This window comes from Pelophylax lessonae, assembly GCF_965119305.1.
Source record: "Pelophylax lessonae genome assembly, chromosome: 7".
In the NCBI taxonomy this organism is placed as follows: domain Eukaryota; kingdom Metazoa; phylum Chordata; class Amphibia; order Anura; family Ranidae; genus Pelophylax; species Pelophylax lessonae.
In genome coordinates, this window is record NC_138774.1 from 121265904 (window position 1) to 121288472 (window position 22569).

The window sequence follows — 22569 nt, forward strand, 5'->3', positions numbered from 1 at the left end:
TCACTACCTAGAACGGTTTAGGAGGCCCTGAAATGTCAAGATACCACAAAACCCCCCCAAATGACCCCATTTTGGCAGTGTTAATTTTGGCAGCAAATTTCAATTTAGTTTTAGTCTTAGTCTTAGGACTAAAATGGCATTTTAGTTTTAGTCCCATTTTAGTCTTCTGCAAGTGTTTTAGTTTGTCACATTTAGTCGACTAAAACTCCAGTACATTTTAGTCGACTAAAACGTCCTACATTTTAGTCGGCTAAAACTAATTTTAGTCATCTATAATCGAATGGGTGTAGTTCAATTGTAATTTGTAATGCATTATTTAAGCATTTCTCTACAATTTCCAAACTCATTATATACTACTGCTGGTCCTGGAGTGAAAAATCTAATATGTTATTATTTATGGTATTAAGCTTTGAGCATGCACCAGTGTTAATTTTGGCAGCAAATTTCGATTTAGTTTTAGTTATAGTCTTTTGACTAAAATGCCATTTTAGTTTTAGTCGTATTTTAGTCATCTGAATTGTTTTAGTTTTAGTCGTATTTTAGTCGACTAAAATTGTGTTAATTTAGTCGACGAAATTAACACTGCATTTTGGAAAGTAGACACCCCAAGCTGTTTGCTGAGAGGCATGGTGAGTCCATGGAATATTTTATATTTTGCCACAAGTTTTGGGAAATATATATATATATATATATATATATATATATATATATATATATATATATATATATATATATATATATATTTTTTTTTTTTTACACAAAGTTGTCAGTAAATGATATATTGCTCACACATGCCAAGGGTATATGTGAAATGACACCCCAAAATACATTCTGCTGCTTCTCCTGAGTACAGGGATACCCCATGTGTGAGACTTTTTTGCAGTCTAGCCGAGTACAGGTCCCCGAAAACCAACCCCCACTTTCAGACTTTCCAAGGGCGTAAATTGTTGATTTCACTCCTGACTACCTATCACAGTTTTGGAGGCCATGAAATGTGAAATGCCAAGACAGCACAACCCCCCCCCCCCCCCCAATGACCCCTTTTCGGAAAGTAGACACCCTGAGCTATTTGCAGAGAGGCATGTTGAGTGTTTTGCAGATCTCACTTTTTGTCACAAAGTTTTGGAAATTGAAAAAAAGAGGAAAAAAAATGCATTTTCCTGTTTTTTCTTCATTTTCCAAAAAAAATTAGAGCTGCTAAATACTCACCATGCCTCTCAGCAAATAGATTGGAGAGTCTACTTTGCAAAATGGGGTCATTTGGGGGGGGGGGGTTTGTGCCATCTTGGCTTTTTATGGACTTCAAAAGTGTGATGGGTAGTAAGGAGTGAGATCAACAATTTACGCCCTTAGAAAGCCAAAAGGTGCGCATTGGTTTTCCGGGTCCTGTACGCGGCTAGACTGGCAAAAAGTCTCACACATGGGGTATCATTGTACTCAGGAGAAGCAGCAGAATGTATTTTGGGGTGTCATTTCACATATGCCCATGGCATGTGTGAGCAATATATCATTTACAGACAACTTTGTGTAAAAAAAAAAAAAAACAAATTTCCCGAAACTTGTGGCAAAATATAAACTATTCCATGGACTCACCATGCTTCTCAGCCAATAGCTTGGAGTGTCTACTTTCCAAAATGTTTGGGTTTTGTGCTATCTTGGAATTTTAGGGCCTCCGAAACTGTGATAGGTAGTCAGGGGTGAAATCAACAATTTACGCCCTTGGAAAGCCTGAAAGTGGGGGTTGGTTTTCGGGGACCTGTACTCGGCTAGACTGCAAAAAAGTCTCACACCTGGGGTATCCCTGTACTCAGGAGAAGCAGCAGAATGTATTTTGGGGTGTCATTTCACATATACCCATGGCATGCGTGAGTAATATATCATTTAGTGACAACTTTCTGTAAAAAAACAACAAAAAAAATAAAAATAATAATTTTCCCGACACTTGTGGCAAAATATAAAATACTCCATGGACTCACCATGCCTCTCAGAAAATAGCTTTGGGTGTCTACTTTTCAAAAAGGGGTCATTTTGGGGGTGTTTGAACTGTCCAGGCATTTTATGCACAATCTTAGCCACACATCACCCACTCTTCTAACCACTTGAAAACCAAGCCTTTTCTGTGCCTTTTTGTTTACATGAAAAAATATATTTTTTTTTACTAGAAAATTACTTTGAACCCCAAAACATTATTTCTTTAAAGCAGAGGCCCTATAGAATAAAATGGTGGATGTTGCAAATTTTTTTGTCACACAGTATTTGCGCACAGATTTTCCAAACGCAATATTTGCGAAAAAAATACATTTATTTTAAATTTATTGCACAAATACACTATATAATTCCAATTTTTTTGGTAAAATTTAAAAGATGATCTTATGCCGAGTACATAGACATCTAACATGACATGCTTTAAAAATTACGCATGCCTGCGCAGCGGCAAAAACATACGTACATTTTTAAAAACCTTTAAAAGTCTCTACAGGTTACCACTTTAGACTTACAGAGGAGGTCTACTGCAAGAATTACTGCACTCTAGATCTCTCCCACTGCATGTAAAAGCAGTCTAGCGGCCAATTACCTGCTAGGATTGCTTTTACATGTAAGCCGACCGCTGGCTGTAAAAAACAATACCAAGATGATGCCTAAATCTGCAGGCATCATCCTGGTATAACCACTCAAAGTCCAGCAACGTACCAGTACATTGCTGGTCCTTGTTTGGCATATAGGTTTTTTTTTCATGCAGCCTGTGGGCTGAACGGAAAAAAAGAGAACCTATCAGAAATCAGCACAGGAATAATGCGTAGTATTACTCATCATTAACCGCCCAAACAACCACCCACTGAATTTAATGATGGGTATACACGACACTATTCACGTATACCAAAATAGGATTTTAACTGCAGTGCTGAAATCAGAAAATCACCACAGCTGCTATCAGTAAAGGTATTCATATATGCTGAGCGCTAACACTGTTTTTGTCAGAATATATAAAATCAATGCGTGGTAGCCGACGAGTACCTGCAAGAGAAACAGGTCACAAAAGAATGAAAAAACAAACAAAGGACATTAAAAGTACAGTAAGAAGAGTAGAAGGACATATAAAATGACTGACACAACAACAGTTTTTGGATCCTTTTATTTTTCTTTCGAACGGTTTCTTGATGTCTTGATTTGGGACTGCGATCTTCCAGCTTGGGTCTCTCAAAATGTCGATGGACATCCAACATCCTTCGAGACCCTGTGTTTGTGTGCCCTACACTGTGTCGTGCTGTACCCTACACTAATACTCCACTAGTGTATGGTAGCGCTCAAAACATTCCCCGATGCAGAGACCAGGTTGGTCAGGATATTTGGGACAATAATAACGGGTGTCACGCCTACATCCGCGCCTGCTACAGACACGACATCTTTTTTGGGGGTATCTTTGGGTAGGGGTACTCGGGAGGACATAAGAAAAATGCCTCTCATGCAGCCGGCTCACTGCATCTGGAAGGGGAAGTTGGGCAGGCATGCCTCCTGGGTACAGGTAGGCAAGGATGATCTCTTCCTGGAATTCCCGGAAAGATCCAGTTCGTCCTGACGCCCTGTATAGGACAAAGGCGTTCAGCATAGCCAATTGGTAAAGGTAAACAGACACTTTTTTGTACCAGCGTCTGGCTTTACGGGCAACTAAATACGGCGCCAAAAGCTGGTCGTTAAGGTCCACCCCTCCCATGTTAAGGTTATATTCGTGGACACAGAGGGGTTTCTCCACAACGCCAGTTGCCGTAGTGATTTGGATCGTCGTGTCTGCGTGAAGGGAGGACAGAACATAAACATCCCGTGTATCCTTCCACTTCACCGCAAGCAATTTGTCCGTTTTCAAGCAGGCTCTGGCCCCCCGACTAAGATGGGAATTTACAAGCCGTTGGGGGAAGCCCCGGCGATTAGGTCGCACGGTGCCACATGCGCCAATTTGTAAATCGAGAAGGTGACTAAATAGTGGAACGCTTGTATAAAAGTTGTCCACGTACAAATGGTACCCCTTTCCGGATAAGGGTGACACCAAGTCCCAAACAATCTTACCGCTGCTCCCTATGTAGTCTGGGCAGTTCGGGGGCTCCACACAGCTATCTTTTCCCTCGTAGACCCGGAAACTAACTGTATAGCCTGTGGCCCTGTCACACAATTTATACAGTTTGACCCCGTACTTGGCACACTTGCTGGGGAGGTACTGTTTCATAGCAAGGCGGCCAGTAAATTTAATCAGGGACTCGTCAACGCAGACAACTTGTTCGGGGGTAAACAAGGCTGCAAACCGCTGATTGAAGTGGTCTATGAGGGGCCGGATTTTGTGGAGCCGATCGTATTCAGGGTCTCCCCGAGGACGACAGATTTCATTGTCGCTGAAATGCATAAATCGCAGAATTTGCTCGTATCTCCCCCTGAACATGGAGGCAGAGTACATGCGCATATGGTGAACTGGGCTAGTGGACCAATATAGCCGCAATTCACCGTTATAGGTTTCCAGCCGAATTGTCTGGCAAGGGGCGAATTTGGGTTGGCGGCGATGAACTGTTGTGCATATAAATTTGATTGATCCACAATAGATCTGTAAAGATCTTCCGTGAAGAACAGCTCATAAAAGTTCAGGGGCGTAAAACCAGCTGTCTCCACGTGGATTCCAGGTTGGGCGGTGAATGGGGGGAAGTACTGGTGCTGTAGAATCAGTGGGTTGCCAATTGGAATATGCCAGCGCATCAGGGAGGGCACTATGGGCTCTACGGGCCTGTCTACGAATACGCGGTGGCTGCGGGCCACTACTTGTGCTAGCCACCGCACCAGCTTCAACTGCACTTAGGGGACTCGCCACGTCACCAGGTGATACTGCAGTGCTGGTTGTACTAGGTCCAGGGTGTACTAGGCCGCTGGCGCTTGCCAGGTCGCCAGAAAAATGAGCGGCACTAGTAACCACACTCTGCTCCATACGAGCACCCTGCGATTCCTGCATCTCAACAACTCCAGAATGGGGTCGGGTACGCCTGGGTCTAACAGGGACCCATCTGTCCGTCGGAGCTATCTGTCAGGGAGCCACTGCTGTCATCTGGTTCGTATACTGACATTAATTCGGTCATTGTAGCTTCCCCATCGCTATCAGATGACACGGCCAGTATACTATAAGCCTCTTCACCACATGTACAAACGTTTAGACATTTTGGTAACTAAATTTACCTGTACAGTGGTGTTGACTCACAGGTAATAAAAGCACCTGGTTGTCAAGTACTATTTCAAGCGCTACCAAAAAAAACGCTAATGCTAGCAGGGATCAGGCCTGACTCTGCTAACACAGCGGTTTTGTGTGTTGTGTTTTTTTGTAAGTGACAGTAATCTATTGATTACTACACTTACCTGGGTGAAAGGGTTAAATGCAGGTGCTGGCCGGAATCAGTGCTGATCGTGCAAACACCGCGTTTTGGGAACCCTAAACTATGGGGGCGCTAGTATAGTTCTGATCAGATCAGATATTGATCTGTTCAAACACTATACTAGTAATGGAAGTGTGTGTGCGTGCGTGTGTGTGGTAATCAAGGGGTATTTCTAACTATGCGCTGGGGATCTGGGGGGGGGGGGTGGCGGGGACCCTAAACCTCCTTTGGGAAAGAAACGAACTCGCTAGCGCAACCTCAAGTCACAATCACACTAATACAAAATACAGTAAAAACACTATATTATGTGTGTATTAGTGTGCAATGTGACAGGGGGGAAGGGGTTAACTGGATGGGATCAGGGGGTTAAATCTTTATTGGAAGGGGCTGGTGGGTATCCTAAGGATAAAAGGAACGGTGGCAAGCGCTAAACCTGGTCACAAGTCACACTTATACGGGTATATAGAAAATGCTATATACTGTATACAGTGTGTGTTGTGGCAGGGGGTGTAGGGGTGATCGGGGGGGGGGGTCAGGGGGTTAAATCTTTATTGGGTGGGTGGGGGGTACCCTAAACCTCCTTGGGACAGAAACTTAGTCGCCTGCGCTAATTCTGATCACAATCACACTAATACAAAAATACAAAAACACTGTATATTACGTTTGTATTAGTGCTGATGTGACAGAGGGTGTAGGGGTTAACTGGCGGTGATCGGGGGGGGGGGGGGTCAGGGGGGATCAGAGGGTTAAATCTTTATTAGGGGGGGTGGCGGGTAATTCAAGTGGAAAAGGGGGGGTCACAAGCGCTACACCTGAGCACAAATCACACTTATACGGGTATATAGCAAAATGCTATATACTGTATACGGTGTGTGTTATGGCAGGGGGTGTAGGGGGGGTTAAATCTTTATTGGGCGGGTGGCGGGGACCCTAAACCTTCTTGGGACAGAAACTTAGTTGTTCAGGGGTTAACTGGCGGTGATCAGGGGGGGGGGGTCAGGGGGGATCAGAGGGTTAAATCTTTATTAGGGGGGGTGGCAGGTAATTCAAGTGGAAAAGGGGGGGTCGCAAGCGCTACACCTGACCACAAATCACACTTATACAGCTATATAGGTATATGCTGTATATAGTGTGTGTTGTGTCAGGGGCTGTAGGGGTTAATCGGGGGGGGGGCAATCGGGGGGTAAATGTGCCTATCTAGCTGTGTGTGACTTTGTTTGGTGCAGTACTTACAGTTAGATGTGCTCTCTTCTCCAGATGAATCCAAAAAGGATCATGGGAGAAGAGGGCACGTCTTTTCTGAGTCTGTGTTTACATTTCACAGACTCAGAACAGAAGCTGATTGGGCAGGACCGATCTACAGGTCCAGGCCAAAAATCATTATCCTGGACCTGATGACTGATCGGTTCTGAACCCAATCGAGCCATCGGTGTCGGCGGGGACGCGCGGGAGCGCGCACAGGACCGGCTGGAAGTAGCGACGTAGACCTACGTCACTCTGCCTGGCCGGGGCTGACTGCCGCAGTAAATATACTGTGCGCAGTCGGCATGTGGTTAACATTGCGTTGTTTTTCGCCTACTCACCTCCCTGCCGATCTCCAGCACTGAACCCCGGGACTAGCAGGTAGGGGAGAGACCTTGCAGTATGATGAGCAGATTGGGTGCTCGTCAGGAAAGGGGAGAGTCAGGCTTCCTTAACGGTCAGCTGAAGCTCATTTGCTGAGCAAGGAAATGAGGCACCTGCCCCAATGAGGGGGGTGTCTGGACGACATTGTTCCTTCTTCGGGTTATCCTCCCAGACAGCTGCTCAGTACAAGCACACGCTGAGCAGCCAAATCAAGCTCCGATGTCTGCTTTGTTCAAGGAGAAGTTCATCTTTTAAGAAAAAATGCCAAACAGTGCCGTGGTAGTTCATTGAGAACTACAAGCCGACATCCGCGAAGGATGTCAGTACTTGTAGTTTATTAGTATATAATAATGTATTTTATTAGTATATAATAATGTGGAACTCTGTGTATCCCATTACTTGCAGGCTGTTGCTTTGGGTACAAATCTTTCCTGCAGTGCTTCCTTCATAGCTGCCGATTACTGTCATGAGGGAGTCTTCTGGAGCTGCTGTGAAGGTTAACAGCAGTCTTTTCTACTGAGAAATGTAGTGTTGCTCATCCTCCTTCTGCCCCCATACGCTATTCTTTAAAGCTTGTGTTACTATTCGCACACAATATATTGTGTTCTGTAAATAGAAGAGTAGCAGTTAAATGACAGGATCTCCATTATTTATTCACAGGATGCAAAGTATTATGGGAGAAATATGAATTACAGCAAGGGCAAAAAAAAGGTGTTGATGAGCAGCACAACTTTTCTTAGTAGCAGAGGTTGCTGTTAACCTTCACAATATCAAACGATAGCCGCTCAAGCAGTATCCAGCAGCTATGGAGGAGACACTGAAAGGAAGATTTCTTAATCATACATTATAACCTAATTGGAAGACCAGTGCAGTGGGAATATGCCCCCGATACACAAAAAACATTAGAATGCAAATGCTATTTTATTATAAATCCCTTCCTTTGCCAAAAAAGACATTGATGCATATCAAAATATTTAATATCTTGTCCACAAATATGAGGTCAAATAAGACGAGATGCAAAGAAGGTTAAATGATCTACACCAGGGATTCCCAAACAACGGCCCTGCAGCTATTGCTGAACTACACATCCCATAAGTAATTTGTAAAACTCTGACATTCACATACATGACTAGGCCTGATGGGAATTGTAGTTCCTGAACAGCTAGAGGGCCGTAGCTTGGGAATCCCTGATCTACACATTTCACTGGATAACCCGCTTCTTCAGGACCCTTGAACATCAAATTAATACTGGATTACGTGACCAAGTAATGTATACCATACTGTGGATAAACAAAACCTATATCCTATCATACATACATTATCTGGTACATTACATAAACTTTATAAATGCTGCCCGACAATTAAAAAAATATATATTTAATTTTTTTTATTTATTTCAGGTACTTATATAGCGCTGTCAATTTACGCAGCGCTTTTACATATACATTGCACATTCACATCAGTCCCTGCCCTCAAGGAGCTTACAATCTAAGGTCCCTAACTCACATTCATACATACATAGTAGGGCCAATTTTTTACAGGATCCAATTAACCTACCAGCATGTCTTTGGAGTGTGGGAGGAAACCGGAGTTCCCGGAGGAAACCCACGCAGGCACAGGGAGAACATGCAAACTCCAAGCTTGTAGTGTCGAGAGTTGGGATTCGAACCAGCGACCCTCTTGCTGCTAGGTGAAAGTGCTAACCACTACACCACTGTGCCGCCCAATATATATTTCTCTTTCGTTCACTGACGGACACAGCTTCATATCTTCATTGACCATTGGGTTACGCTGCTCTTCCCAGGAGTAGGACACTAGGTGGAAAAAGGGTCAACAAATGTTAACATAGCCTTGACTATTCCCATGGGCAGTCCCAGGGGGTATACTCCCACTTCCTGCTGTAGGAGCTCCAGTTTTTTTTCTGCCTATTTAGAAGTAAGGACCTAGCTCCTTATTGGGATTCTTGGTCCTGGCCTTTTTTTTTTTTTTTCTAAATTTAAATGGAACTTTTTTCCTTTTTTTTGTTTTTTTTTTTCCCTTCTACAATCAAGTTGTTCTTGTGAGAACTACAATCAACTGCCGGAATGGGTGACACACTGGATATTCTAGAGCCTTACGGTCCCCCCAGTCTGGCCAGCGAGCGCATGCAGACTGTAGCTCCACGCTCAGTCGGCCACTACAGTGGAACACCTTGCAAGGATGCGGCCTGAGTCGCAGCGTACCCCTGGCCCCCAGCTCCCCACATTCCAAGATGGGGAGGTGTTCTGCCTGGAGTGGTGCCCGCATGGTCTTCCTCCAAAGGTGTGGTGAGTCATTTGTTCCCCTTTTTTCCTCTTTCGTTCATTGACGGACGCAGCTCCATCTTCTTTAGGCCAATGGGTTATGCTCCTCCAATCAGGAATAGGCACTAGGCAGGAAGAAAGTTTAACCACGCCTATCAGGCTTTCCCTGCAGGAGTAATCCCACACACTCTGCTATCAGCAAACAGTTTGTTTCTGCCTAGTTTTAGGACTAGGACCTAGCTCGCTTCTGGGACTTTGGTCTTCGATTTTAACAGGGAAATTTGTGTTGGTATTTATTTATTTATTTTTTACACAAGTTTTTTTGACGGACCAAGATCCAGAGGAACTACAAGCAACAGCCGGCTGGGGTTTTGCACTGGATAATCTAGATCCTTAAGGTCTCCCAGCCTGGCCAGTGAGCGTGAGCACAGGTTATAGTCCAGGACTAGGCCTCGCCACAACTGTGCCCCAGCGGATGGGGACGAGCCTGAGAGTGGACAAGTCTCCCTGGGACGCAACGACCTGTAATGCCCGGAGTCTCAGCTTCCCCTTGACTGACAGCACCTCTATCCCGGGTGGGAGGTGTTCTGTTTTGGTGCCCACCTGGTATCATGGTATGGTGAGTAGATTGTCCTCCCAAAACCTCTGGTGGTCTCGGGGTGGACATGGGCCCCTCCTTTGGATTGTCAGACCACTGGGTTCTCGTCAATTCCCCCTGCCCCTCTAACAGACACGGTGGTCTTTTGGCCCCATCCTGCCCCCCAGGCCTCCCCCTCAGGTTAGGTAGGAGCTAGGTTTGCTACTTGCTCCAGTAAAGGGGGGTGGATGCGAATGTTGCTGACCGGGTTGTCCGGATTGCACCGGGGGTCTGTGAGCAAGTTCCTGGCCCCCTGGGGCAGGGATGTCTTTTGGGCTCCCTGCAGCGTTTATAGGCTTGAGGGGGAGCGGCTGTTACTTCATCCGCGGGGATCAGGCCGAAAATTTAGGCTGTCCGGGTACCATGTCAGGCTGTCCGCAGTGCTTGACTGAGCTGATTGGCGAATGCAGACGGATCGCCTCACACGACCGGATCGGACCTACTTATGGCTGTCCAGGTACCATGCCAGGCTGTCCAAAGTGCCTGACTGAGCTGATCAACGGATCGCCTCACACATTGGGCCGAAAATTGAGGCCGCGGCTTGCGGCCTACTCGTGGCTGTCAGGGTACCATGTCCAGCTGTCCGAGTACCATGTCAGGCTGTGCGAGTTCCTAAACGAGCTGTCCGATCTGCTGATCAAGCTGAATGAAGCGGACGGCGGACCTTCGACCAGATCAGGCCCCAAATTTAGGCCGCGACTACTCATGGCTGACTGAGCTACTGACCAGGCGGTTTGAACTGCTGACCAGGGTGATGGAGCAGCAGATGGGCATCCGCCCTTCCCCCCTTCCTCAGAGGGGTGGACATATGGACTGCCTGCCGCACCCCCCCTTTGAACCGGGGGGCGCTGTGGGAACATTGCGTGGGGGGGGGTACTCTGCCTGCGCGTCTGTGTCATGCCTGGACCCCTCTTCCTCTTTATAGGGGGCTATGTCCTCATGTCATTTATGGTCTTTAGCCAGCTTCTCCTTGCGGGACTGCAGTTGGCGACCTCCCCTGCTTGGTATTGCTCCCAGGATGAGCTTGGCATATAGCGATTCTTAATAGGTCTGCGTCCACGCACTTCGGGTGCTCTGCAGTGAGGATGACTCCTTTTTACTGCACATGTGCATGCAAGGGTGCTGGTGGATGCACTGATTGTTACATAATTACATAGTAGGTGAGGTTGAATAATGACAATAGTCCATCCAGTTCAACCTGTTTAGGTGTGTGTGTGTGGACCTATTAATTTCTCTTACCCCTGAATGTTTTGATCCTTGAGATGTACTTCCAAGAGTCTTTTAAAAGTAGCCATACTCTCCGCAGTTACTACCATTTATGGCAGGGAATTCCACCGTCTTTTAGCCCTTACAGTAAAGAACCCCCTGCGTAGCCTGAGGTTAAATCTCTTCTCCTCTAAACGCATTGTATGACCTCGTGTCCTCATGCATTCCTTGCGACTGAATTGTTTTTTTTTTCTATGCTCTGATCACCGTTGAGGTATTTGTAAATCACTATCATGTCCCCTCTCAGGCGTCTCTTCTCCAGGGAGAATAAATCTAGTGCTTCTAAACGCTATTCGTAATTAAGGTCTTCTAATCCCCTAATAAGTTTTGTTGCCCTTCTCTGTACTCTCTCAATCTCCAATACATCCCTTCTGAGGACTGGCGACCAGAACTGGACAGAATACTCCAGATGCGGTCGGACCAGAGTTTTATAAAGTGGTAGGATTATAGTTTTATCTCTGGAATACATCCCCTTCCCTATGACAAAATTCTGCCGGCTTTGGCAGCTGCAGCTTGATATTGCATGCTATTGCCTAATCTATCTTCCACTAAGACCCCCAGATCTTCTCCATTTTTGATACCCCCAGAGGTTCTTCCCCCCCCCCCCCCCCTAGCTTGTATATTGCTGTTATGTTATTGGTCCCTAAGTGCAATACCTTGCACTTATCCACATTAAACCTCATTTGCCATGTAGTTGCCCACTCTGTTATTTTGTTCAGGTCATTCTGTAAGATTTCTGCCTCACGATGTGAAGTTATTGCCCTGCTCAATTTTGTGTCATCTGCAAAAACTGAGATCGAGCTACTGATCCCGTCCTCAATGCTTTTTAGGAATAAATTGAACAAAATTGGTCCCAGAACTGAGCCTTGGGGGACCCGGGACCCCACTTACCACCCCAGACCAGTCTGAGTATGCGTTGTTTATTACCACCCTTTGGACACGCCCCTTTAACCAGTTCCGTATCCAAGAGCAAACCTTGGGGTTGATGCCTGTCACCCTTCATTTATAAATCAAGCGTTTGTGGGGAACTGTATCAAATGCCTTAGCAAAATCCAGGTACACCACATCCATAGGTCTCCCACTGTCTAGCTCACAACTAACCTCCTCGTAGAATGTTAACAGATTGGTTTGACAAGAACGTCCCTTTGTAAACCCATGCTGATTACTGCTGATGATGATGTTTTCTTTAGCAAACTCTTGGATATAGTCCCTTATCATCCCCTCTAGAAGTTTACATACTATTGACGTCAGGCTGACCGGCCTATAATTTCCCGGAACATGCCTCTGCCCTTTTTTGAATATTGGTATCACGTTAGCTTTTCTCCAGACCCTTGGTACATTTCCTGTCAAAATACTGTCAGCAAAGTCGGGAACAGTGGTCTAGATATAACCTTACTGAGTTCTTTAAGTACTCTCGGATGTACGCCATCCGGGCCTGGTGATTTATTTGTGTTAATGTTATCCAGCCTTTCCCTGATTTCACCCTCTGTTAGCCATAGCGGCAAGTCCTGTGAAGTACTGCTAACCAAACCGTCATGGTCAGTGTACCCCTCCTTTTCTTGTGTAAAGAGGAGAAGAAAGGAGAAGAGAAGAAAGCATTAGGCACAGTTGCCTTATCCGTGTCCTCTGTAACCATCCTCCCCTCATTGTTAATTATGTGTGCAACATGCTCTGACCTTGTTTTTTTGCTGTTGATGTATTTAAAGAATTTCTTAGGGTTCTTTTTACTATCCTCCGCTATTTCTCTCGAAGTTGATTTTAGCCATTTTGATTTTTGATTTACATTTCTTATTAAATTCCTTGTACTGCTGGAAAGCCGATAACATCCCCTCCGATTTATATTTCTGGAAGGCCATTTTTTTTCCCCTAATAAGTTTATTTACATTACGGCTAAGCCAGCCAGGTTTGGCTTTGGCTCTTTTAAATTTATTTCCCATTGGAATGCACTGTCAGATGCTTTTGTTTAATATGTTCCTAAAGCATTCACATTTTTCCTCTGTAGTCAGTGTTCCTAGGGTTTGGTCCCAGTTTATTTCCTCTATCATTGAGCACAGTTTGGAAAAGTTTGCCCTTCTGAAGTTTAGGGTTCTTATGTTCCCCTCATGCTTTTCTATGTTGTGATTTACGCTAAATGTGATCGTCCTGTGATCGCTAGAACCCAGGTTGTCGCAGACTCCTACATCTGCGATTAGATCTGGGTCATTAGTAATTAATAGATCCAACACTGCATTCATTCTAGTAGGAGAATCCACCAACTGAGACATGTAGTTCTGTAAGGTTTCCATAAAGAGACGGGCCTTTAGTGAGTGTGCAGTCCCCTCTTCCCAGTTAATGTCGGGATAGTTGAAGTCCCCTAATATGATGACTGGCCCCAGCTTTGCCGCGCTATCCAACATTGACATAAATTCCAACTCTACCTCCTCCCTATGGTTAGGTGGCCTATAATAAACCCCCACAGTTACTTTCCCCTTTTCACCTTCCCTACGGAGCTCTACCCACACGGATTCTAACTCCATACTCATCCCTTCCATAATATCACTACTTTCCACTACCCTTACATTATTCCTGACATAGACACATACCCCTCCCCCTCTTTTTCCTTCCCTGTCCTTCCGATACACAATACCCTTGGACATTGGCCAGCCAGTCGTGTGAGGAGTCTAAACAAGTTTCTGTTATTCCCACAAGGTCTATGTCCTCCTCATGTACTAACATTTCCAACTCATCCATTTTATTAGCTAGCCTCCTGGCATTTGCATATATCCCTCCTAGTTTTGTGGAAGTTGATATTGCATAGTACCTAATTTTATTTCTGTTTGGTCTGAGGTCTGTCCCCACAGACACCCCCCCCCCCCCCCCCCCAATTTTAGACGCTGCGGACCTGCTGTCGGACCTGATTGTATCGTGCAGGAAATTTTAACATGGCGGGCGCCGGTTTCCTTTGGGGCCCGCAGATCCCCTTAAGGCGGCAAGGGCACTCCCTTTTCCCCCCTACTGTGACAAAATTATTGCGCGTCAGTGGCGTTGTTCTAAACACAATAATGGTAACCACACTTCTAGAAAGGCTCTACAGATCTCCCCTTTACGGAGAACTGTCTATTTGGGTCCTTGTTGGAATCCTCTAAGGGCGAGTCACCGCGTAATAGAAGAGGGCCCTTATTTTTCAGCACACAGGCGGCCCATTCGTGCCAGGATCAAGGGGTGATTGTGACGGTTCCCTCCCGGGAAAGCTTTCAGGGATTCTATTCAAACTTGTTTACTGTGCCCAGAAAAGAAGGCAAAGTACGTCCAATTCTGGACCTCAAGGTGAACCGAGGTACAGAAGTTTTGAATGGAATCCATTTGAACGGTAGTGGCGCCTCTACACCAAGGAGGCTTTTTGGCCTCTATGGATGTCAAGGACGCATATCTACGCTGGATGCCAGCGTTTTCTTCGCTTCGCTGTAGGAGAGGAGCATTATCAATTTGTAGCGTTACCCTTTGGTCTCGCCTCCGCCCCCAGGGTCTTTACCAAGGTGCTGGCTCTGGTGTTGGCATTACTGAACCAACGGGGGATTTCGGTACTGGGATACCTTGACGATCTCCTATTGAGGGCGGACTCTCTTTCAACCCTGTTAGGCCGATTTGACGATCACTGTAAGGACTATGCAAGAGTTTGGTTAGAACATCAATTTCAAAAAATCTGCCCTGATACCTTGAATAAGACTGGATTATCTGGGCCTGACTCTGGATTCCGCTTTGACGAGGGTCTTTCTTCCTCGGGACAAGTTGCAGGGGGCGATCCGTTTGCTATTGGCAAGCAATGTGTCCCCTCTGAGGACTTGTATGTGGGCCTTGGGTCTGATGGTGTCAACTTTTGAGGCGGTTCCGTTTGCTCAGTTCCACACGAAACCCTTACAAAGGGAGATTCTCATCAAATGGAACAAAGATCCAAATTCCTAGGACGCTTTGATTCGGTTGAGTCACAACACAGACTGCTTTACTATGGTGGCTTCACTCATTAGCACTAGACCAGGGCATGTCCTTCCTTCCATTGTATTGGATGGTGGTAACCACGGACGCCAGCCTGTCAGGCTGGGGAGGAGTGCTGGGAAAGTTTTGCGCCCAGGGATCCTGGACAGTAGAAGAGTTCAAAACTTCCGATAAAATATTTTGGAGCTCAGAGCGATAAAGCTTTGCCTGAGCCACTGGACAAATTGTCTGCAAGATTGTCCGGTCCAAAATCAATCGGACAATGCCACGGCCGTGGCTTACATCAATCATCATGGGGGCACCAAGAGTGTCTTGGCGGCCCGGAATGTGGCCGAGATCCTGGATTGGGCAGAAAAGTTTGTTCAAGCCCTCTCTGCTGTGCCCATCTTAGGTGTGGAGAACTGGCAGGTGGATTACCTGAGTCGTCAGGTGTTGGATCAGGGGGAGTGGTCCCTACACCGGAGGGGTTTTCATCTCATGTGTCCCCAGTGACCCAACGTCGGCCTGTTTGCTTCTTGATTCAACAAGAAGGTTCATAGCCAGGTCTCGGGATCCTCTGGCTGATCCTAGATGCACTGGTGGCTCCTTGGAGTCAGTATCCGCTGATTTATGCATTCCCTCTGCTAAAACTTCTGCCGAGGCTTCTTCCCAGGATAGAAGTGGAAGGGGTTCCGGTCATTCTGGTGGTCCCAGACTGGCCTCGCTGGTCTTGGTACGCAGACCTGATAAGGTTGGTCGCCGATGCTCCCTGGAGGCTTCCTCTCAGGGAAGATCTGCTGTCTCAAGGACCGATCTTCCATCCTGCTTTACAGTCGCTGGCTTTTAGCGCCTGGCTGCTGAAAGCCAGGTATTGAAGGGTAGAGGTCTTTCTGATTCAGCGATTCCTACGATACTGAAGGCCAGGAAGTCTACTTCCAGGAAGATCTATCATTGTACATGAAAATTGTAAATTTCATGGTGTGAATCATTGAAGGCGCACCCTCGCTTGTTCTCGGTGGCTAGGGTTTTGACTTTTCTTCAAAAAGGTGTTGAACAACAGTTGGCTTTGGTTACTATCAAAGGCCAAGTGTCGGCTCTGGCTGTGTTTTTCCAACGCCCTTTACCTACACATGCCCTGGTTCGCACTTTTATTCAGCGGGTTCGTCTGAGGCTACCTCCATGGGATCTGAATTTGGTATTATCTGTTCTTCAAAAACCTACCTTTGAGAACATTGGAGAGATTCATCTGCTTGCCTTGTCTCAGAAGTTTGCCTTTTTGGTGGCTCTGCCCGCAGAGTATCTGAATTGGCAGGGGTGTCCTGCCACTCACCTTATCTGGTGGTCCACAGAGATAAAGTGGTACTCCGACCTAATTAGTTGTTTCTTCCTAAGGTGGTTTCTGATTTTCATTTGAATGAAGTCATTGTGCTGCCTTCACTTTGCCCTAAGTGCAAGTATTCCAAATGGCATTGCATTCTTTGGCTGTGATGCGGGCGATCTTTTAACCTGGAGGCCACTGAGCTTTTTAGAAAATCGGATGCTCTTTTCGTTCTTACTGAAGGACCTTGAAAAGGATTGACTGCGTCTGCTGCGACCATATCCAGATGGATCAGGCAGACAGTAGTTCAGGCTTATTCACTGAAGGGTCATGTTCCTTGTTTCCCAGTGCAGGTGCATTCTACTAGACGCTGAGTGCCTCTTAGGCTTTTCGCCATCATGTGTTAGTCCTGCAAGTTTGCAAGGAGGCAACTTGGTCATCTGTGCATACGTTCACAAAATTCTACAAAGTAGATGTGTTGACATCTTCGAGTGCTTCCTTTGGCCGCAAAATTTTGCAGGCTGCTGTTTAAAGAGAATCCTTTTTTTGTTTCTCTTTGAGGGTGTATGTTTTTTCGAGATGAGCTGCAGGGACAGTCCCTTTAGGAGTGGTTAAACTTTTTTCCTGCCTAGTGCCTATTCCTGATTGGAGGAGCATAACCCATTGGTCTAGAAGAAAATGGAGCTGCGTCTGTCAAACTTCAGAGAAAAGGATTTTACGGTAATTACTTACAAAAATCCATTTTTTTTTTCTCCTCTGGGAAACTTTGGGTGGAAGCGGGCCCATTCTGAGGTGGTCGGTCCCCTCCTGTGGCCTCCTGTTCCCTCTGGAACCCCATTTCTAACAAGGGCCTCTGTGCAACCCCCCCCCCCCCCCCCCCCAGGCTGTGCCGGTGGTGTGGGCGCAATGCAGCAGCTCCCTCTAAAAAATATGCCGTGTTTTGGTCATGGTGGGGACGTTCCTGGAAAGCCCCCTTGCTGGTTTACATGCCTGCAATTAGCCCTGGGGTCTAGTGTGCCATGCTCCCGCCGCCATTTTATTTGAGCTCATACAGTGTGCTCGGCAGGCCATGTTTGTGGAGGCTCCCATAGAAGTTTATGTGCGGCCATTTTCTTGTAGCCAACGAGAGCGGTTGTGTGTTGGGGGGCCCCAAGTTGTGACACGGCCGTTCCAATTCTTTTCAGAACAGCATGGAGCAGGCTGACTGACGCTGCTGGTTCTCACTCTGTGCCATGTGGGGAGTCTCTGGGTGTGTATGCGACCCTCCTTCTGTTGTAGTGGTATCTGGGACCTGTAATACCACAATTAAAATGGTGGGTCGTTTTACAGCCGTTTTTTGTGCAAAATTTTTTTGCAAATCTAGTGGTCCCAGATTGCTGAATGGAACTGCCGTGACCCTCCGCCGGTTGATTTGGTTAAAAGGTTGGTCTGCAGATCAAGCTTCCAAAAAGGTGCTGACTGATCTTCCTTTTGTGGGGGGATCGTCTGTTTGGAGCTTCAATGGAAGAGATCTTTAAAGGTCTCACTGGTGGAAAAAGCAAACTGCTTCCACAGAGCACAAAGGGCAGAGAGCCTCGGTGCAAACGCTCTTCGGTGTTCTCAGCCCACAAGCAGCCCTTTTGCCCTACACAGGACAAAGGTTCCAAACCCTCCCGAGCGTTCTCTCGGGGGGAGGTGGGGGGGGGGGTTTCCAAGAGAACCTGGCTTGGTAAGTCAAAAGCTTGTCCCTCTGATCCCGCAGACAAGTCCTCCTGAAGTTCTGCCTGAAGGGACGCCCTCATCTAATCACGGTGTGGGGGGACGTCTTTGCTTCTTTTCGGATCCTTGGACCTCCTTCATTCAAGACAAATGGATTCACGAATTGGTCCGATTCGGTTACAAGATCGAGTTTTGGTCCTTGCCTCTGGCAAGGTTCTTTGCTTCCAGCCTGCACCTGTCCCCAGGTCGGTTGCAAGGCCTCATAGGGGCGGTGCCAGATTTGCTATTGCAGGGGGTCATTGTACCAGTTCCAGAACTAGAACGTGTTCAGGGTTTTTATTCAAACCTTTTTTACTGTACCCAGGAAGGAGGGCAAGGTTCGTCCAATTTTAGACCTTTGTAAGGGGTCAAAAATTCAAGATTGAGTCCATTCGCACAGTAGTGGCTTCCCTTCATCAAGGGGATTTTTTTGTCTCAATCGACATCAAGGACGCCTATCTCCATATCCCAATATATGGCGGGCATCGTTTCCTTCGCTTTGCGGTGGGAGAAGAACATTAGCCATTCGTGGCTTTACCCTTTGGTCTCGCATCAGCTCCTCTGGTGTTCACGAAGGTGTTGGCCCTGGTGCTTGCCCTACTCAGACAGGGGAATTGCAGTACTGGGGTATCTGGACGACCTTCTGCTGCGAGCAGGGTTGCGTTCCGTTTTTACAGAACGATCTGGACATCACTGTGCGAAACTTACAAGAGTTTGGCTGGATGCTGAATATTCAGAAGTCAGCTCTGACTCCGTCCAACAGGTTGGATTATCTGGGGCTGACTCTGAATTCAATCCCTGCTTGAGTGTTTCTTCCGGAGGAGAAGCTGCAAAAGTTGCAGCATGCGATTCATCTTCTATTGTCCAACCATTGGTCATCTCTCAGGACTTGCATGCAAGTGCTGGGGTTGATTGTTTCCACTTTCGAGGCGGTTCAGTTTGCTCAGTTTCACACCAAACCTCTGTAGAAGGAGATCCTGGCAAAATGGGACAAGAATCCTGGATCCCTGTACAATCTGATCAGATTGACCCGGGGTACGAGGGGCGCCTTGCTGTGGTGGCTGTGCTCCCCAGGGCTTTGTCAGGGAAAATCCTTTGTTCCCTTATACTGGACGGTGATCTCCACGAACGCCAGTTTGTCTGGGTGGGGAGGTACCTTGGGCATGCACTCAGCCCAGGGAGTTTGGACTAGGGAGAAGTCCGTTCTGCCAATCAACATCCTGGAAATCCAGGTGATCAGACTTTCTGTCCCAGTGGACGGATCATCTACAGAGGTGTCCGGTAAGGATTCAATCGGACAATGCCAAGGCGTGGCATATGTCAATCATCAAGGGGGCACGAAAAGTGCCCTTGCGGCGAAAAGAAGTGGCTGTCATTCTGAGAAGGGCAGAACGACATGTTCCAGCCCTCTCTGCTGTGCACATTCCAGGGGTGGAAAATTGGCAGGTGGACTACTTCAGTCGGCAGGTTCTGAGTCTGGGCGAATGTTCCCTACATCCGGAGGGGTTTCAAGAATTGTGCCTCCGGTGGGGTACTCCCGATGTGGACCTACTGGCTCCTCGCCCCAACAGGAAGGTTCAGAGGTTCGTAGTGATTTTGAGACCCCCTTGGCAGACGCTCTGGTGGTGGGGTCAGTATCATCTAATTTATGCCTTCTGCCCCCAGCCCCCCCAATTACAGCTCCTGCCAAGACTCCTGTGCAGGATCGAGGCAGAAGGGATCCCAGTGATTCTTGTGGCTCCCGACTGACTTCGTTGATCTTGGTCTTCAGAGTTGGTGACACTGGTTGTTGTTCCTTGGTGGCATTCTCTCAGAGAAGTTCTGTTGTCTCAAGGACCAATCTTCCATCCTGCTTTACAGTCTCTGGCTTTAATGGCCTGGCTGTTGAAAGTCAGGTACTGAATGATAGAGGATTGTCGGTTTCTGTGATTTCCTACTCTAAGAGCAAGAAAATGTACTTCCCGGAAGATTTATTAATGGGTCTGGAAGGCGTATATTGGTGTGAGGCTCGAGGTGACTTTCCCCCCCATGTCTTCTCGGTATCACGTCTTTTGGAATTTCTACAACGGGGTGTAGATAAGTATTTGGCTCTGGGCACTATTAAGGGCCAGATTTGAGCTCTGGCAATTTTTTTCCAAGTGAACAAGCACGTGGAATTAGGGTGAAACACGTCTACAATAAAGATCTTCTTCACTGAATCTCCTGGTGGTGTGCAACTAATTTCTTCATATATAATTTTTGTCCAACACCCGTTAGCCTCGAACTCCTTGGTTTACACTTTTGTGCAAGGAGTTCACCATGTGGCCCCTCCTGTGAGGTCCCCAGTGCCTCCGTGGGATCTTAATTTGGTGTTATCTGTTTTTAAAAAAAACTACCTTTTTGAGAATATTCGCAAGATTTCCTTTGTGATGGTATTCACCGTCACTGGAAGTGAAAAACGGATACTTAATGGTGAATTGCTTCAGATGGGACAGTAATGTTTGTCAGCAATATCTTCATATAGAAATATGAAGATTAATTCCCACTTTGCACTGGGAGACTTAGACTGTTATAGACCATTGCCATGAAGTCTGCCTCCTAGATAATGTGTATTCTGTGTGCTTGTCTGTGAGAGAGACACAGACTGTCATTGACAGGCTTCCCTATTGTTTGTGTATTGAAATGGAATGTGGATTGTGTCTGTCCCATTGTTAAATGACTTTATATTGTTCTGTCTAGATGGCTAGATAATTAGTTTGGTTCCTGTATACACTTTCATCTGCATATGATACTGTAATCAGCCAGAGGGGAGGGATTGTGTACACTGTATGGGAATGACTGAGTGTAAAACCCTGTTTCTATTGGATTGTAAATGTCATGTGCTGTCCCCAACAAGGTCCACCTGGGCGGTAACCTTGTGGGGGAAAACTGTATAAAAGAGCAGCTGTACCATTTAAAGTTTGAGATATACTTCACCCTCAATCTAGAGTCCTGTCTCTCATTGGGGGAATATACTACAAGGGATTGCTATGTCCTTCATACTCCCTTGGATAATCACGAAGCTCTTGTTAGAGCTTGTTCTTGTTCCTGCTGCACTCTCTGGGGAAATAGAGGTTCACCCACGGAAACCTGGAGCCTTGTCGTAGGTCCTGGGTGGGTAGGAGACGGCGAGACCCTAACCAAGCTGCAGCAGTTTGTGGGGTCTGAAGTCGTTACGGTGTCTGGTGGAGTGCTTGGAGCCCTCGGAAAGCACTAGGGGCATCTGTCAAAGGAGGTACCCAGTCCGGGGTGCCGGTTGATCCGTTGCACCCTTGTTGACTCTCTCACAGAAGGTGGCCTTCTTGGTGTCCATTACTTCGGCACGCAGGGTTTCTGAATTAGCTGCGTTGTCCTGTCGGTCACCTTATCTGGTGGTTCACAGGGACAAGGTGGCTCTCCGTCCCTGTGAGTCATTCCTTCCTAAGGTCGTGTCGGGCATCCATTTGAATGAGGATATTGTTTTGCCTTCACTGTGTCCTAAGCCAAGGCATACAAAAGAGATTGCCTTACATTCCTTGAATGTGGTTCGTGCCATCCTCCTTTGTACTTATGGATGGACCCCGTGAGGGGCAGGCTGTGTCTGCTGCAACGATTTCCAGATGGATCAAGCAGACGGGGGTGCAGACCTATTCCATTAAGGGTCAGGTCCCTTCTTTCCCTGACAAGGCGCGTTCTACAAGGGCACTTAGTGCCTCCTGGGCCTTCCGTCACTAGGCGTTGGTGGTCCAGGTGTCTAAGGCGGCCACCTGTCGTCTGTGCATACCTTTACCAAATATTACAAGGTGGACATCCTGGCATCTGCGGATGCTGCATTTGGCTGCAGTTTTCCCAAGCGCTGTTGTGGAGGCTGCGGCCTCTTGATGGTGTGTTTTTTTTCTGGTTGGTGAGCCCCAGTTGTTCCTGGTTGGGCTCTTTGATACCTGGTTGGCTATTGTTTTGTTAGCCGTTTTTTTGTTGAGTTTTCTATGTGCCTACCCTTCATGATGACACTGATTTGGGACATCCCAACGGTCAATGAAGATATGAAGCTGTGTCCGTCAATGAACGAAAGAGAAAACTGGATTTTTGTCTTTGCGTAACATCCTTTTCTCTGATGTTCATTGACTGACACAGCACCCGCCTCTATGTGGAGTTGGGTTATGAAATCTTCTGACACTACTTGTTACAAAACTGAGGTCCTCAGCAGGAAGTGGGAGTATACCCCCTGGGACTGCCCATGGGCGTAGTCAAAGCCTTGTTAACTTTTGTTAACTCTTTTTCCGTCTAGTGTCCTACTCCTAGGAAGAGCATCATAACCCAATGGTCAATGAAGATATGAAGCTGTGTCTGTCA

General features: G+C 46.7%; 1 protein-coding gene across 1 annotated transcript in view; it reads left to right on the forward strand.

Annotated features, from left to right (window-relative positions):
* Window positions 1-22569, forward strand: part of HPRT1 (hypoxanthine phosphoribosyltransferase 1) — a 149732-nt gene that overhangs the window by 122759 nt on the left and 4404 nt on the right. The gene's annotated exons all lie outside the window — the stretch shown is intronic.